Consider the following 18,081-nt stretch of genomic DNA (forward strand, 5'->3'; position numbering starts at 1 on the left):
GCAGTGTCCAGGCAGTGTCCAGGCAGTATGCAGGTAGTGTTCAGGCAGCCACCCAAGCCCCTGGATGCACCACTTGCTTGTACACAGCACCACAATCCGCCCTGGTGATCTCCAGAAGAGGATGGTTTTTCATGTGTAAATGAGATGCCTTTCGTTTTTTTAAGCTAGTAGAACATCCTCCTCTGTTGAGAGCAAACACAGGGAGTGTGCCAGCACTGAGTTAATTACAGAAGAGCTTCAGCTCTTATTTTAGTGAGACAAAGCTCTGATACTGCTTCGATGCAGTTCTTCCCTTGCACTTCAGTGCCACAAGTTCATGTCCCAGCTGGGGCTTTCGTCTCTTGGTGAGACTGTTTTCTGGAACTCGGTGTTCTTGGTGCTAAAAGCAATTATTACAAAGGGGGAAATTCAATCAGGAAGGCAAAAACTATAAAGCAAAGCACTGCGTGATGCCTGTTCACTGATTCATAACTAAGGATAGGAATTAAATAGTAGGTTGGTTTACACTCTGCCTTTCCCAGCAGCTTGCCTCTAAGGCAGCTCTTGTGGTGTCTTGTGGGATGAATTAAAGTGGAAAGGAAACGTGGCAATAAAAATAATAACAACAAAAAATGTCATGGCTGGTTTGTCTTTTAAGGTAATGTCACTTCTTTCTCTTGGGTTGCATATAGTTTTCAATTGCTTTTATGTTAAGAGCATCTAAGTTTTATACATCTGAGTAGCCACAGATTTTAAGTTTAGTATTTTAAAGGTGGATTTTGACAAAAATGGATAATGGAAAACTATGTGTCATATGTATAAATCTAATAAAACCTCATTTATTTCTATTTCTTACCATTCATAAGATGCTAAGGCCTTTGGATGTCAACCATGAGTCCAAGTGCTTGCAGGATTGAAAATGCAGACACTTCATTTTTGTGCATAGTGGATTATTGCGTAAGTGCAATTATTATTATAAATGCAATTTTTATTATTGCAGAAGTGGGAATATCTTCTGAGAGAGAAATATATGTGCATTTACATAGAGAAATATACATATAAATCATAAAGGTTCCGTTTTATTTTAAAAGAGTGCCTCGGAAAACAAAGGGCCAAATCCACTTCTGGTCAGTGAGGCAGGGTTCTTGTGAAGTTCCACAATGTGTGTGTTATATGCATGAGTACTTTTTTACATTTGTGGTTAAAAATTAATGGTTAAGATTTATGCAGCCACCTATTTAAAATGTTTTCTGTTTGAAAAGTCAAATGGGGAGTGTGCAAGGTCTCTCTGTTGAAACTGAAAACCCCCAGCAGGTAACCAGATCATATAGACAGAAAACATGATGTTTCCTGATGGAATAAAAAGCATTTCTTAGCTATCCTTAGAATATTATAGAAAACTGTCAGAGCTACAGATCAGACTATTCTGTGTCTATCAAAATATTCTGTTCTTGCTTTCATGGTCAATCCAGGCCAAGAAATATAACACAACAAAAAGAAAGAACATCGCTCATACCAATGAGGAACTATTCAGCTACTATCCTTTTGTCTGTTCAACAACCTGATGCTACAGGGTCTCTTTCCACCAACACATGGACTTACACAAGTAGCATCTGTAGTACCATCAGCAGTGATGCATACTAATCCTCAAGGCCTTGATGGTAGACCAGACCACAGACTCCAAATGGTTACTCTTTGCAATAAGGGAGTCAAGGCAGCTCCACTGACTACAGAAATTAACCAAAGAAACAGCTGTTGGAAAGACAACACGCTTTTAGTAGCTCCAAGTATAACATTGATCTCAAAAGACAGAAAATCCTCAAGTGTCAAATCAAGCAATTTTGATAGTTTCTAAAAGGTAACCAACCATTTACACTCTGACGTTCACTACTGTTTTCATTCACTCTTTTGCTTAATTTTAGAGCTTTTACCCTTTTAATTTAAAGAAAGTTAGTGACAATTATATCTAAACAAACATTTGTTTAGATATTTTGATCTTGTTACAATACAATTCTTGCTGGAAGGTGTGACAGCTGTAAAGTTCATAAATTTGCAGGGAAGGATTTTGTGCAAAATTAGGTTTTATTCTTAGAATCCTGCCTCTGGAGTTTGCATCCATACATAGGCATCTTTATTCGTTTGTTCATACAAAGGCAAATGTGCAAATACAACCCAGCCACACTTAGAAGGGCTGAAACAGTGCTGGATGTATAAAAACAAAATAATAATTTGAGTTGAATTTAAGATCTTTAAGTCAGCTGTGAATACTTTTCCATTCCTCTGATTTTGTAAGAAGATTAGTAGTCAGATTAAATTTGGAAACACCTCCCAGCATTTTCAGAGTTATGTGCATTATGCCTTAATTATACTGATGGGAACAATACACTAAGTGACCCATTCAGCTTCGTCTTCTGGCCAAAAGGAAGGTGATGGTACAGAAACTCAGACGTATGAAATTACAACCCTATGCCCTGAGTATTCATGCATCTACAAAAAAAAAATAGCATTTATACTTTTCTACCTAATAATTTTTTGGACAATTTTACCAGCCAGTTAAATGAACTTAGGCTTCTTTTTCTTTTCTTTTTTTTTTTTTTTTTTTTTTTTTTTTTTTTTTTTTTTTAAAGTTTTTTTCAGAAAGAGGTCATAGATAGAAAGGTGAAACAGATGTTTCCCAAGGCAATTCCTGTCCAGACCCCTACTCCTATTTCTTGAAATTGCTGCAATTATCATACCAAGAAGTGTTTCATTTGTTGGGGACAGGGCAGCGGGGCTGAGCAGGCAGCACTGATTACTGGCCGACGATGTCTAGCACCAGGAATGAAAAACGTCTTGTCTATTACAATAAACTTCATTAATTCAAGCCACAGTGGAAACTGCCGCTTGGGAAACTGCTGATTTTTTTTTTTTTTTTTTTTTTTTTTTTTTTTTTTTTTTTTTTTTTTTTTTTTAAATGAGCTTTTAGTCAGGATTTAGTTTATTTCTTACAAGACAAAAAAAATGATGGATACAAGTAGAACAATAATTGTATTAGATCTTTTTATGTCTACTAATCAGATGATGAATGATGAATATATCAAGCTATTGCTTGATTTCCTTTTCCTTCCTCTCCATTTTATACTCTGTCTGCAAGAGTCAAATCACATGATTAAATGACACATATATTTGTTGCAGGCTCCAGTGGTTATGTTTTGATACAGAGAAATCAAACTTACAGAGAAATGCAAACTTAACTGTCTATATTTCTGTTTCAGCTGAACAGGAAGGAAACTGAGTGTCCATGTCAGAGACAAGTTGTGAGGGCTAATTAGGAGCTGATAAAAGGGAAAAAGAAGGAATAGGAGAGATTTGGAATAGCAAGTCGAACTGTGCATGATTGTTGTACACTGTTAAAGCTTTTCTCCCTTCCTACTTTTCCTTCTCCTGTACAGCTTCACACCCTCTCCTCAAAAGCAGTCACGTACCGGGACAGATTTTGCAGAGCCTTATAATACACGACAGTGAGAAATTTTTTAAGTTCTGTTCATGGTTTACTATAACCATTCTGTCTATATTTGTATGTAAACCAACACTGTTGTTTAGTGTATTCTGTTGCGGTCCATTTCAGTTGCTCATTGACAGTGATTCTGTCTTTTCTCTGATATTTCTAGGCTAAATGACTGACACTCTTTATTGACCTTTTCCTAGCTAGGTGTCTCTCTTAGCTGTCGTCATAGTTCTTCTTCTGCTCTGTTTTCCTCTTTTTTTTTTTTTTTAGATATGGGTAGCCAAAAAAGTTTAACATGTTTTGCACAGTGGCACTTACTCCTTCTTAAACCTTCCTGAAGATAATGGATACAATGCAGAAATAAATTTGCTTATTTATAGCTGTTCTTTACTAGCAGCACATATTCAGCCTGTTCCTGATGAAAGTATCTCTTGTCATTTCTAGAGTCACTTTCAAGTCAGGAACACCCAGTCCATTGCTTATTCCCCCTGTCAGAAGGAAAGAAATCTTTGTATCAATCTCAAGTCTCCATCCCAAATCTCTGCGTTTCAGCTTGTTGCTGCATCTCTAGTCCTCCAGAACACCTTTCTTTCCTTATCGCACCCTTCCCTATACTTACAGTGCCTCCCAGATTTGCAATTCAGCTTTGTGTGGCTCTGCATTTCATACAAAAATCATAAATGAAGTTATTACTAATGAAAATTACTCCTACAGCGAACCACTGAAGAACTTTACTAGTTACCTGGCTTAAGCTCAGATGGTCCACTTACACTACACACCATTGCTGTGTTTCATTTCATAATTTTCTTTTGCTACAGTCTGTTCTTCTACCAACAGAAGCAACTTTCTTTATGTGATACCATATCAAAAAGTCCAGCCAGATAGGAAACTCCCTGTTTTTCTTTCCTAGAAGTTTATTAAGAAAGGTGCTTACTTATTCTGGTCAACAGTTTAAAATATTTCTCCCAGTTCCATCTGAATTATCTCCATTCTTTGAAAATGTAACTTAATTGGTTTCATAACTTAAAGATCAGATTAGAGTATTTGTTGTGTTGTTCCTTTTTGTTCTGTTTTCTTACATAGAGATACTATGCTTGCAACATTCTAGACATATTGTGCAGTCCTCAGCTTGAGTATTTATTCAGGAATCTAAATTATCAAGCCAAAAACTTAAACATGGAAAAGTCAATGACAGAAGGTATTTAAGAAATCAGGCAAATGAAAACAGTTTCACAAATATGTTTCTTTTGAAGATATGGCAAGGAAGAGCATTATGGTAAAGTGATCTGGTTGAAGATGTCCTTGCTCATTGCAAGGGGTGTTGGATTGGATGACGTTGAAAGGTGCCTTCCAACCTAAACTATTCTATGATTTTATGATTCTGTGAAAGTATTAGCAGATACTGATGTTATAGAAAAGAGCGGAGTACAGGGAAACAAAGGCACTTGGGAATAAAGTGGAACAAAGACTGAAGTTTTTATGATAAACAAACGACTGTATTGAGTTTCTGTTGAGCCTGAGTTTCAGGAGAGCACTGAAGTGTGTTCTGGTCTTGGTATGCTTGGCCTGCTTTCTGGATGATTTTGAACAAGTCACCATGTTTGTTTCCCTTTAATGAAACTAAGGATAACTTTGTTTTCCAAATTTGTAATTAAACTATGGAAAAACCCCTTTTATAATACACTCTTTTGTAGGTGGTTTAGTTGATGCTATAGATAGATATCCTAAAGTAATATGAAAAGAGTAACTGATTTTGAATTTCTAGTTATGAAAATAAAAAGTAAAAAGACACCTTAAAAATGAAAAGCACAAAAGTTTTTTGTTTGTTTGTTTGGTTGGTTGGTTGGTTTTTTCCCCAGAAAAGATTCAAAGATGACTTCAATATTAGTCCAGCTGGCTTTTATGGAACAAGTACAGCTGACATGAGTACTGGTACAGACAGGGTCTTTCAGTCAACAGCTGCTACCACCACATGAGAATGCCTTTCATTAATAAATTATTAATGTAAATCATTTAACATTGCAGGGTTTTATATTTTGTTTTGAACAAGCATTTTTTATCATATTTTATTGGCCCATCCAAAGCTCCAAATGGAAATCCCTCTAGAGGAGCTGAGAAGTCTTTCCATGGCCCACAAATTCCTGATGCTAATGGTGGCTATATAATGTCCATCTATTGAATTAACCATCATTTTGCAAAATATGCTGATGGTGCAAAAGCCGTCTCCGGAATGACACTGTGATTTTGATACACTGTGGAATTTCCTGGGAGCAGGATACTTTTTTAAGGACTATGAGGTATTCCTCTGTGGTCTCTCTTTTCTTTACTCATGCTGACGAGCAATGTGTAAGCTCATTTAGCTGATCATGAAACCTTTTAGGGATCTTTGCTCAGACTCACAAAGTTGGGGCAGAATAAATCCAGCGAAGAGCAATTTGAATATCACTGTGTAAGTCAAATTCCATGCTATGTGGGTTTTGTGCTTTAAAGGCTAGAGAATATTCATTTACACTAGCCACGGAGCATCCACAGCACTGCTATATATTCACACATTGTAGTTCATCTCAAATTCAGATTTTTAGTGTACAGAAATTTTCAGAACTGCCTGTATTTGCTGGCCTTTAGAAATGTAGGAAATGTGCTGAATATTATTGGAAGCCAGTGACTTGTCAGCTGAGTGCCTGCCTGGAGTTGGCTTCCACCCTTTGTGTTTATTCTGTATTTCTGCTACACATTTCAAGAATTAAATCACTAAAGTGGAATATAATTTCTGTTAGTACAAGCAGTCTAATATTTCTACACTTGGGAATTACTAGATGCTTTCAATCAAATTTACTTAAGTGCTGCCAGGAGATCTGTCCTTACCCTGCAGACATAATTCAGTTGCCTTTAAAGCTTGCCTTGCTTTCTTATGGGCAAATGATCTCTTTTTCCATTAGCATTTCACTGTTTCTTCCTTATCATGTCTTGGTGGATATGTGTGTAAAATTTTAAAGGTATTTTCCAGAGGCACTGTGCTATTTCTGCACGATAGTTCTTTTTTGGCATTGGACTGATGTGCAGAATGCAAACAATGTTTCAGGGTTTTGCATGTTAAACACACACACACGTATACGCGTGCAGGAGAATATTACACTGCCAGATCTGAACTCCTCTCTACAATTTATGCAATGAACTGCTTCTTTTGAAGATCTGCTCAAATAAATCAGTGTTTTGTGGCTAAAGACAAAATGTGGGATCTGTGTGAAAATTTTCAAGTGGTTGTGTAGGATCATTATAACTTAACAGACATAATAATGCCAACTGTTTACTTGCACACAATTTTCCCTTTATAAAACTCTGCCGATTACCAGTAACAGGGAAGTATGTAACATTTTGGTTTACTCTCTTTCTTAGTACGGCAGATTGATTTTTTATATGTTTCCTTTTTCGGTTTTAAAATATTAATTTTACTACAGTAATAACAGTCCTAGTATATTTTATGTGAAGGGTCAGGGAAATACAAAATTAATGAGCTTCTGTCCCTCAAAATTTAATTAAAACATATCTTGCATATACATAGACCTTCACATAAAGCTGAATGGATTCCCCTGAAAGTATTTAACATGGTAGAAAACCTTTTTATTTTCAGCATTTTTAGAGCATATTCCCACAGCCACTTTTCATTACTAAAATCGCAAATAAAATTCAATTTTTATCAAATAAGAAACTGTCTATTTTGAACTACTATAATAATTTACCTTTTGGATTCTCAAATGTACTCATGTTTGCTGTTTTCTTTGCCAAACATAGACTTTTCCCGGTGAAGCAGCTTTTAAAGCTTTTCACGAACCTGCAGCGCTTTGTTTCAGCCACTGCATGGTGCTGCACTAGGCTGTAAACGCACAGCAGGTCCCTGCGTATCATTTGAAAAATGCCTTTGTAGATGAAGGCTGGTCTCCCTAACTCACTGCATGAAGAAGGTGAGGGAACTGTTTCCCAGAGATAGAAGACTGTGCTTCAGCTCCGCTTCTCAATAGCTGGGATGAATGATAGCAGGGACCGTTTCCACAGCCTGTTCTGGGGATGGTTCCTCCTCCCCTTCTGATTCTCCACTCACTGGCACACTTTGTGTGAAAAATTCGTGCTAGATGTCCTCTGAAATACTGTAAGCTCATCTTAGTAGGGTTTTACACTCACTCTAAAAAGATGTAAGTGAGCAGACACTGTCAGAGCGGATAGCAGATTATCTCCGGTTTTTCATGTAGAGGTTAAGGAGAAAGCTGGAATACCAATCTCTTTAGCTAAATTTCACCTTCCCTTTCCCTGGGCTGGTTATCCTGCAGTGGGAGGAGGATTCGAGAAGTATCAGCCAAAATATCCAGAGCCAAAAAGCATGTGAAGCATGACACAGAGTTTTCATTTTTATCAGCAGTAACAGTTTCGTGTAGTGGAGACAGGACACTAACAAACCTGGTTATTTCTCTTCTGGAAGTAATGATGTTAATTTTATATTTCTCTGTATATAAACAGTGCCACAGTACAAGGTTTTAGGGTTGCTGCAAATGCAAAGCACTCTGCAGAGGAAATACATCTGACAGTATTATAATAATAATATATAAAACAGTGGCAAGAAAGCAAAGTGTTATGAAAGATATTTAAAATTATATTTTTCCAAATTAAGATTGTTTTTCTTTTAAGTAGCATGTGAAGTTAAGATGAAAAAAAACCAAAGGCTGGGAAAACTGAAGAAAGTGCTGATATTCTAACTGTAACTCACCATATTTTTTATTTATACGTAACAGCAGCCACAAATCCCTTAAACAGCTTCTTTTTGTCATTGTCAAAGCATCAGTACTTAACATAATAAATATGGTATATGTAATAAAGTTTATTTAGAAGAGTTTTTTACTTTTACGGGAACTATAATTATGAGGGTGGTGGCTTTGTTGTTGTTGTAGATACCTAGATTTTTCACCTTTCTACCTCATTTGATTTTCATCTTCTTTGCAGAAAATCACTCTTGTATTAAAAAGGAAGAAAGGTGGATTTGGTTTAGTTTAGTCTAATCAAAGCTGGGTATTTAAAAAAAATCAAATAATTCACCTGGGAAGCTCAGTGACAACCTAGAATATTTTCCTATATTTAAAGGTATATAACTGTATATGTCTTCACTGTTTTTATCAATGTCCATATATTATATTTATATTATTTATATATTTATGAATTAAGCATATAGTTATAAATGCTTAATGCTTTTATATTTTTACCTGTTTTCTAGTCATATGGTATCTATTTATTATGTATATCTGCATTTCCTGTTGAAGTTGATTAACTTGAGATTGCCACAATATCATTTTAGGGCAGTGGAGGTAGGGTGGGGTACAGCGGGGTACGGGGAAGGAATCACATTCTTTTAGCTTATTACAAATACATAAAGAAATTTCAAAATCCCTCTAAAGATTTTATTTCGTTCCACAAATATGCTTTTGCAAGACAACAAGCACCATCTCCTTCATTTCCAGCGCACATTTCAAAAGAAAAATATCAGCTCTTATTTGAACACCTAAAGTTTAAGGACAGATGGAAGAAAACGCTTCTCGGTATTTCCAGATGTGGAAAATGTGATGAAAATGTTCCTGTAGTAGAAATGTTTACATTTGCAGGTGAATAGAAAAAAAAAATGTTAAATGTTTTTCTTTTTTTTTCTCCTGTAATATTTTCCTGCTGTTTCCCAGAAAAATTATCACATTGGAAATAGAGATGCTCTATCTTTTTCATTTTAATAGCAGTGAAAATGCATTAGATTATAAGGAAGAGAAAGATTTTCATATGTGTTCAATCATATATTCTCAATCATTAATCATTCAGGGAAAAATTGTGAGTCATACTGCAAGAACACGTAAAACAATAGTTCAAAGCACAGTGTTGAAACTACAGCCTGTGATATGAAAAGCTTTCCAGTTTTCTTTACACAACAATGGTACAAGAATACACAAAATTAGGTTTATTTTAGAATCTGTGTCTATCCACAAAGTTACTTAAATCATTTCTGGTAGTTATAGACTGGATTGTAAAAAATATTATTCCTCTTAATGTGTCTGTGTCACATATTGGCAGTAAGCAGAGAATGAATTGGTATTCAGATGGGGGGTATAACCGTCAGTATTTAGCTCACGTGATTTCTGTTACTGACATAGGATCAAAGAAATTTGATCGGAACTGGTGATCAGGAAAACAGAAGATTCAATCCCCGCCTTGAATATTTTCAAGTCTAAAGCATTTAAGTCTTAAGGTTTACAGCTATACACTGGAGCTGATTTGCAGAGGTGTTAAATGCCAAAGTTAGTGGTTGAAGTCAATGTGATAGTGAATGATGAGCATACCTGAAAAGGTTTGAAATCTGTACCAGTCTTTCCATTGATTTCAGGATGGAGACAGCAGAAACAAGTCATTTTATTGGCTTAGTGAAATAAAGTTTCCTTACTTCATGACTTTTTCAAAAGCTAAAGCTGAGAAACTGACTGGATTACCAACCTGAGATCAAGTCAAGTACTTTTTGCTTCTGTTTGGTGGTGGGATTTTGTTTTGGTTTTGTTTTTTGTTGCATAATTCCACTCTAAGTAAGCATTGGAAGAGGCATAAATTACACTTTAAAAATAATCTGTTTCCCTAAATTGGCCTAAAAATTATAGGAGTTAAAACCTACTGAACGGAGTGATCGTCACATTCCCATGGTGCCGCATTTTTGCCTGGTGATAGAAGCAGCATAATTTCTGAATATTAAGGCTATTTCAGCTGCAGGTTCATAAGTATAATATTTTCAAAAACAAGGGTATGAGCTACAGTCTTAAGGGAAAATAGGTAAAATATAATTTTTAATGACCACCTTCCCTGACATTCTACTGGCAGCTTTCTTTCTACAAAAAACTACACCTACTTTTAACTGCAGTCCATATTACTGAATTTTTGTTTTTTAAAAAAAGAATTTCTTTCAGTGGAAAATTTTCAACAAAAGTCAACAGCAACTGTGAAGACCCAGTATTTGTGAGAATTACATTTCTAAATATGGATGTAGATGCCTACATTTACATAATAAAATTGGAACCATGAATCATATCCTCTCTCTCTATATATATATATGTATTGATTCTGAACTGATCTCTTTGTTTAATTATTTGTTCTCAGTTCCTGAGAGGCTAGTATCAAAACTTGAGATTTTAAGCCGATTATACTAAATATAATTATAATTTTACATCCAGAAATAATGATTCGTTTTGTCCCAAATCCATGATTTTGAATACCAAGCTACCTATTTGTATCAAAAATGTGTTGGGCCATTCATTACTTAGTGACATTACACTAAGATTTAATATTTATCAAGTTTAATTTTTGTTTATGTCTGGTTTCCTGTTATATTGTTTGAAGCTAAAATACATTAGTTATGCACCTATCATAAAGGTATCCATACTGGCAGTAGTGGAGGATACTAAATGGCTAGCCTACTCTAGTTGATCAGAGCTTTCTCATCTTGGACGTCTTCAGATGTCTGTGAAAGGTTTAAATTAATCTTCTCAAGGGTTAGCAGCATGATACAGAGCTCTTTTGTTCTCTTTCCACTCAAAAAATGGAACTTGAAGTGAGTAGGAATGAAAATCAGTCATAATAAAATGGTTGGTACAAATACTTTGATTTTACTGATGTATCAGAGCAATCATACAAGAGACTTTTTGAATCAATTCTTTCCTTTTTCTTTACCTACTCAGGGGCTTTATTCTTGTCATAGGTAAAAAAGAGTGACGACCAAAACTTTAGGTAGCTATAGAGATTGATTTGATTCTGTGTGTCAGATATTGTTGCTGAAAATAGGTTATGGCAACATAAAAGATGAAGGTTTGGTGAATCTGCATTTTCCAAGCTTGTTAAAAAATCTAACCATATTATATACAAGTTGAAGTTGAGCAGATAAGGAGTGCAAGGACTTTGGAGCAGCCCATCCCAGAGGTTTAGCTAGCTTTGCAGTCAGATGAACTTATTGCAAGAAGTAACTGCTTAAAAACCTTAAAAACTGGTGTGAGAGGAGATAAATGAAACAAAATAAAATTAACCAATGTTTCAAGCAAAAATGAAGTTTGATTTTTTTTTTATTTTTGTTGTTCATACATTTTGCTTTCAATAGCGGCAGTGATCCAGGCAACTTTTATCTGAAACATTAGCCTGCCTAGTAGGTGTCAGATTAGATATACATTACTCCATTATCTCTGTCTACTACTCTGCATTAAGAGGACTCTGGAGATGGGGCTCATGAAGGAGGGAGAATAAATAAAGGATATCTCTTTTTGGTTTTGGAGCAGCACTCCTACCATTAAGAAAAATCAATAACTGGATTGACTGCATTCAGTAGGGAGTATTATTGTTTCCCATAATGTATCTAATGCATATCATTACCAAAGTAATCACATTATTATCTGCCTCTGCCTTCTTACTTGCTTGGCTAGACATAAACTCAGAACTATTTGTAATGGTGGCTTTTTTCCCTTCTTCTTCAAAATTGCTGCAAATTGTATTTCTTCCCAATGCCTTTATTAGATGTTTGAACTGCTCAATACCTCTGAATTCAAATTGTTTTCCTGCTTCTCTATTTCTGTTTTACTCACATTTATCTACACCAAAGATATCACTAACTTGAAATTTGGCTTTTCTGTTTCATATTCTGCCATAATGCCATCTTATCTTAGGTATATTAGCACATACAATGCCACCTAATAGGAGAGAGAGGGAGAGAGAGACAGAGTATGTTTTCATTCTAGCAGACTTCTGGCAGACTTCAAATTGAGGATCCCACAATGAGGAGCTATAGGAAAGCAATACTGCAATACCCAGAGAATTCAAAGTGAAGGAAACTTTTAGAAATGTCTGATAATGACTGAACAAATAGGAAAAAAAACATTAAGATGGTCACAGGAAATTGATAATAGGGATTAAAGAAGAGAAGAAAAAAAGGAAAAGAGAAATTTTGGAAGTGCAGGAAGCAATTAGATCTCACAGGAAGCTTAGAAATGAAGTCAAATCAGGACCATTTACATTAAGTAAGAAACGAGGATACGCTCTTGGTATTAATTCAAAGGCTTGGCCCATGGTCTCCAGCCAACTGGAAGCCATTTTTGGTACCAGGAATGTTCCAAAACTCAGGAAGTACAATGATTTTTTCTTTCTTGAGTTAGTTGTTAATAGCTGCAAACTAAATCTGTATAGTCAGAAATATGAATCACTGCTAATAATTATCTATGGATTATGATACAGGTATGGATATTTTGGTTTGTAAGGACTGAATTGCTTAACAGAGATCCAAACTTTGGCGAACAAACCTTCATATGCTTAACTGGAAATGTGTTGGGAGGGTCTTAAGCTTGAAAGCTGTCAATAAATTAAACACAGAAATGTGTGTTGAACAACCTGTTAGCTGGACTTGTGAGGCCATTCTGCATACACATGGGGCTTAAATGGACCTCTAAAAATTTCTTTTTTTTTTTTTTTTCTTTTTTTTTTCCAGTGGCATGGTAATTGCAAAGCTTCCAAAGACACTGAAGGGTGTACAAGGTTCTGACAATGGAGGCATTATTGATACAGAGTTGGATGAGAGTGATGCATGATGATCCTGCCAAATTCTCATGACTTCACTGACTCCAGTGAGCATAGACTAATATACAGCTTCAGGTAAACAAAACTGCTGCAGTAGCACCATGGAGCAGTCTTGGGAAGATCATTAGTGCTATATACTACAGCACTAGTAGATACAGTGGTTTTAGTCTATATAGAGCTGAATTTATTTGACTCATAAAATATCTGAATTTTTTCAGTAAAAGATACACTTAATAATTAGTATTCTGTCATATCTGAAGTATAAAAATATTTTTAGGGGTAAATTGTAGAAAAAGGCTTTCATAATGAATCCTGTTTAAAAACAACTGAAAACAAATGAACCCCAAACCCAGGAATGGCAAGAAAATAGGTTTTGGTAAAGTAGTATTTTGTACTTAAACATTTCAACGTAAAACCCATTTAACTTGACTAGAAAACATGAAGAAGTGTGAAAAATGCTGGTTTATACACAGGTATAAAAAGAGATCAGTGTGAAACTTTAATGTGATTGGAGTCAGATGGGTTTTCCTGTTAATGACCAAATAAATATTCATTGGGTCTCTGTGCAGTCCTGTAGATTTCAGAACATCGCTTACCTGTTTGCTTTCTTTGAATTTTCACTATCTCAGAAATTTCTTTTCATACTTTGCCTTAGTTGTGAATAAATTCTTAACCAGGGCTCATTGAAATAACTAGGTTTGTCTGGTTTGTTTTTGTTTATATGCTATTTCCACACAAAAAAGCACAAGTTATCCAAAACACGTGGAATAGTGAAACAAAGTAGAAATACAATCTGTTGGAAAGCACATAAGATAGAACTAGATTCCTGGTTTGACTGTGTTGATGCTATGAATGTCAACAGTATGTTTTTTGTAATGTGATTCAGCTCTATCATGTGAGGACTCTATACATTAAAGCAAGCTAAAATGCTTGAGAGATGCCAAATCTTTAGCTGAATAATAAACAATCAATATGTGAAAAATTATGGACTGAATTGGGATTTTAAATTGGAAACCATACCAGCTAACAAAAATCTTAGAGATTATTAAATACCTTCAGTATTAGTAAAAGTGGGTATCTTGTTGGACGAAATTCTGCATCTAACATTTATCATGGACCACTGGTAGAGGCTCCGTATTTTTGAGTATGCTTTACTTATATATACACATATGTAGGTAAAGATTTAAAATTTTTTTCACTGAACCTGTTTAACAGAAAAAAAGCTATTGAGAGCTATGAAAATATTCAGAGCAAATACGATTAATACCTCTCAGCACGACAGAAGAGGAAAAATTTAAAGATTATTAAAATATGTTACAGTCCATTAAATAATAAATCATGGTTGTTAGCTTGAAATATTGCTCCACTGAGTACACAGTAAAGTACTGCATAGACAAAGAAGCACACTTATGCATGGCATCATAACAGCTTCCAGATAAAACCACTTTTTAAACAACTCTGCACCAGTGTCTCACTGGAGTGGATTGTAAGATAAATCTCTTCCTTTAATCATTGAAATTAAGGCCTGAAACTTCTTTTCAATGCCCTTTTCTCCCTCAAAAAGAAAAGGAAAAGGATTTGGGAAGAACTTACTTACATTTAAATAAAACAGAATATTATACAAAAATTAACATTTTTCTCTTTAAAATGATGTCACAGCAACTTTTAATTCAATTTTAAAAGGTAGTTTTGAAGATGCAAGAAAAAAATACTTTAAAAATACCAATCAATGCCACGTTTCACTGACAGTTAATTATGTGAAAGCTATATTATTTCAAGGACCAGGTTAGAATGTGATCAGGGATATTCAGGTACAGGTATAGAGAGACTGCATCTGCTCTTGCTAGTTTGCTGACAGTGCAAATTAAAATATCTAAAGAAATCAAACTGATTATATCTGATATATATACCATTCTAATGGTTTGGCCTGACTATTTTTGAGTTGGTCCGTCTGCAGTTAGAGGAGATGCAATATTATGCTTGCTTTACAGTAATCTACATGAGTAATGTAACTCTTTGTATTTGTTTTGCAATATTTTTAACCCCTCCAACTTTATTCAGAACTTGTAAAAAGCAATTTGTATGAGTCTGCAAGTATGTATTTATTTATGTATTTATATATTTCACCAGATGAAGTAGATTGGAACTGAAGAAAACAAATGTGGTGTTTTATAGAGCATATCCTATTTGTGAGAAAGAGTAAATTGGGATGAAAGGTGCACAGAAAAAACTAAATACAAGTTTCACTTAGGGGTAGTAAAGCAACATAGCTACATTTACAATAAGAGCTTACTCTTGTCTTCATTTTTTCACTTTATTTTCATTTCTTTTTCCTTTTATAAGATAGTTTGCATGTGGAGCTGCAAAATATATAAAAGAAACAAGAAAGATCATGAAAGGGGATGGTCTCCCATACACGCACAAAGAAAGATGATACTGCAAAAGCTGTAAGACAAAACAACTCTTCTTATTTTAAGTTCTTTCATCTGAAGGAATCAGTGCAGTTCATATAGTGCTGTATCATTAATATCATTGACAAAAACAGGCAATATCAAAAAGTCAGATTTTCTATACTTATTGAAGAAAACCTCTAGTCAATATGATGGGTTTTTTTTCTTTTGAAGATTTGAAATGCTTATGCCAAAACTCATAGTGCAGTTTTGAGAGCAGAAATGATGTATTTGTTTTCTGGTTTTAAAAGCATGCTTTTTTTCCTCAAAGAATTAATTAAGTTGTAACTTATACAAAACAAAAGTGCAGGGAAGAAGAGTGATGCAGTTAACAGTGCTGTTAGGCACAGAAACCAATACAGTCAGGACAAAAATAAACATCTCAGGTCAATTCTTGTCATTTAGTACTTTAGGTTTTAACTCGCAATTTTGCAAAACATTCAGTGCAAACTGCTTGGGTAACTGTCTCAATTGGATTACAAGAGTTTAGTTAGAAATATTAAAATGCAACCTACTGCAGTAACTCAGGATATATTGTCTAAGAAAATATAGCTTAGTCTAAGAGATGTTTATGTTAGAGTTTTAGCTAGAAAGAGTTAAAATATTCTTTGATTTTTCAGAACTGCATTAGTGACATTTGCATTATGTGTAGGACTAAAGGCATTGTGGTGCACTGGAACAGTAATCCTTCAAAAAATGCACCATTCCCATCTGGTGTGTATATGGTTATACACACATGGAAAATATTTGCAATTATTGCCTTTGTAATAGCTTGATTGTAAAAGTAAGACAGGGCACTAACTCTGCAGGCATAATAAGAATCTTTCTGATAAATCCAATGAGCAGGATAGGTCCTCTCTCAGATGATGGCAAATCTTATTCACTTTTAGCCATGAATGCTGACCAGTTTAAGCTAGCTTGGACATCTAGGTTTTTATTTTGTTGTACAAGAGCAACAAGCAGAAGTTCACTACAATATGCAGGCTTTTTCATCTGTAATCTCATTGAACAAAACCTTTCTCACATATGCAGAATTTTTTGCTTTGCACAATCAGCATTGCCCCATCAATTTTACTGCAGCCAAGTACATATAGATTATTCTTTGCTTTAGATGTGCTGATGACTGCACTCATTTCTACTGAATAAATGTGGTTCATTAGAGGCTTCTGTTCAGAATCTTTTAAACCTATTTGCACTCAGTGCAATACCACGATCAGTACAATACTCGGAATCTCTAAACTAGATTGTCCCTATCAACAGCAGGAATTCCCTATATCTATTCTAATGTAAACAAATTAAACAAAGTCAAGAGAGATCTTTTATGGCTGTGTTCATAAAGTAGAGCAGGCATGAATTCAAGTAAGACTTCAATGCACATCTATGCACTCTTATATTAGTTGATCTTTTGGATTGCTTTCTTTATACTTTGCCATAAGGGCAAATTTCTTGGAATTGCTTAAACTTAGGACACATTCAAAGACAACCGAAGTAAAGATTTTTATTTTTCAGCCTGAGTTATAATAAAATGAAATAAGCAACATTTTAGACTATTTCATGGAAAAGAATTTTCTTCCCCTCTGGAAGATGGCATTTGATTGTGACCTATGCTTCCTCTAATTTTGCTTTCTTGTGAACTTGGCCAGAAATGTCTTATTCTGTGTGTAAATGACTAGTCAAAATTCATAACCTTGTTCTTCAGTTTGTCTGTGAATAATCAAGAGACAGGATTAAGAGTAAGTGTAACACTCCATAAGTACAGGGGAAAACTTAATTATTTTTCAGTCATTGTGAAGTTAATTGTGACATTATCAAATGTTTTGAAATGCTAAAATGGAAGTTGATGGGTACAGCGTACACAAACACGCATGCTTCCACATACACTCACACACGCACACATGCATAAAACTCATTGTGCACTGGGTATTGTGGAGAAAAGTAAAAGAGCCACGTTCCTTTAACTACTTTTTAACACACCATGGAAAGTAGTATATGCTCTCCACTACCCTGTAAACAAAATAAAATTCGATACCTTTTTTTGTGACCTTTGAATACCTGCTCTCTTTTCCAAATTAGGGTCTTAAAAGACAAGCAAAAATTTGACATCATACTGATAAACAGAGTAAGGGAAGTTTCAGAAGAGATCCATGTCTGTCTTTTTGAACAGCAAGCCCTTTTTTGTTATTATTGATTGCTGGAAAGTGCTGTCCGCAACACTGAAAGAGAGTACATGGATCCATATCATGTGATTTTCAAACATAACCTGTATGGACAATTAATATGTATTCATCTGTTTGCTTTCATATTTTTTCCCAGTGTTTCCATGTAATTTTAGCACACAAATTATTTTTCATTATTGTTAGTATGTTCTTCATATTGGAAACATTTCATATGCAACTGATCATTAATATTTCATGTTCTTAAAATGGGGCAGGATAAAGTAGTTAAATCTACATGCTGACAGTCTTCAACAATATTGTCAGGGTGTAGGTTAGGCAGGATGATTTTCTGCTGCTAGAAGTTGACTCAGCAAATCCATTTTTAAGT

Source organism: Calidris pugnax, unplaced genomic scaffold (assembly GCF_001431845.1).
Source record: "Calidris pugnax isolate Ruff unplaced genomic scaffold, ASM143184v1 scaffold262, whole genome shotgun sequence".
Taxonomy (NCBI): Eukaryota; Metazoa; Chordata; class Aves; order Charadriiformes; family Scolopacidae; genus Calidris; species Calidris pugnax.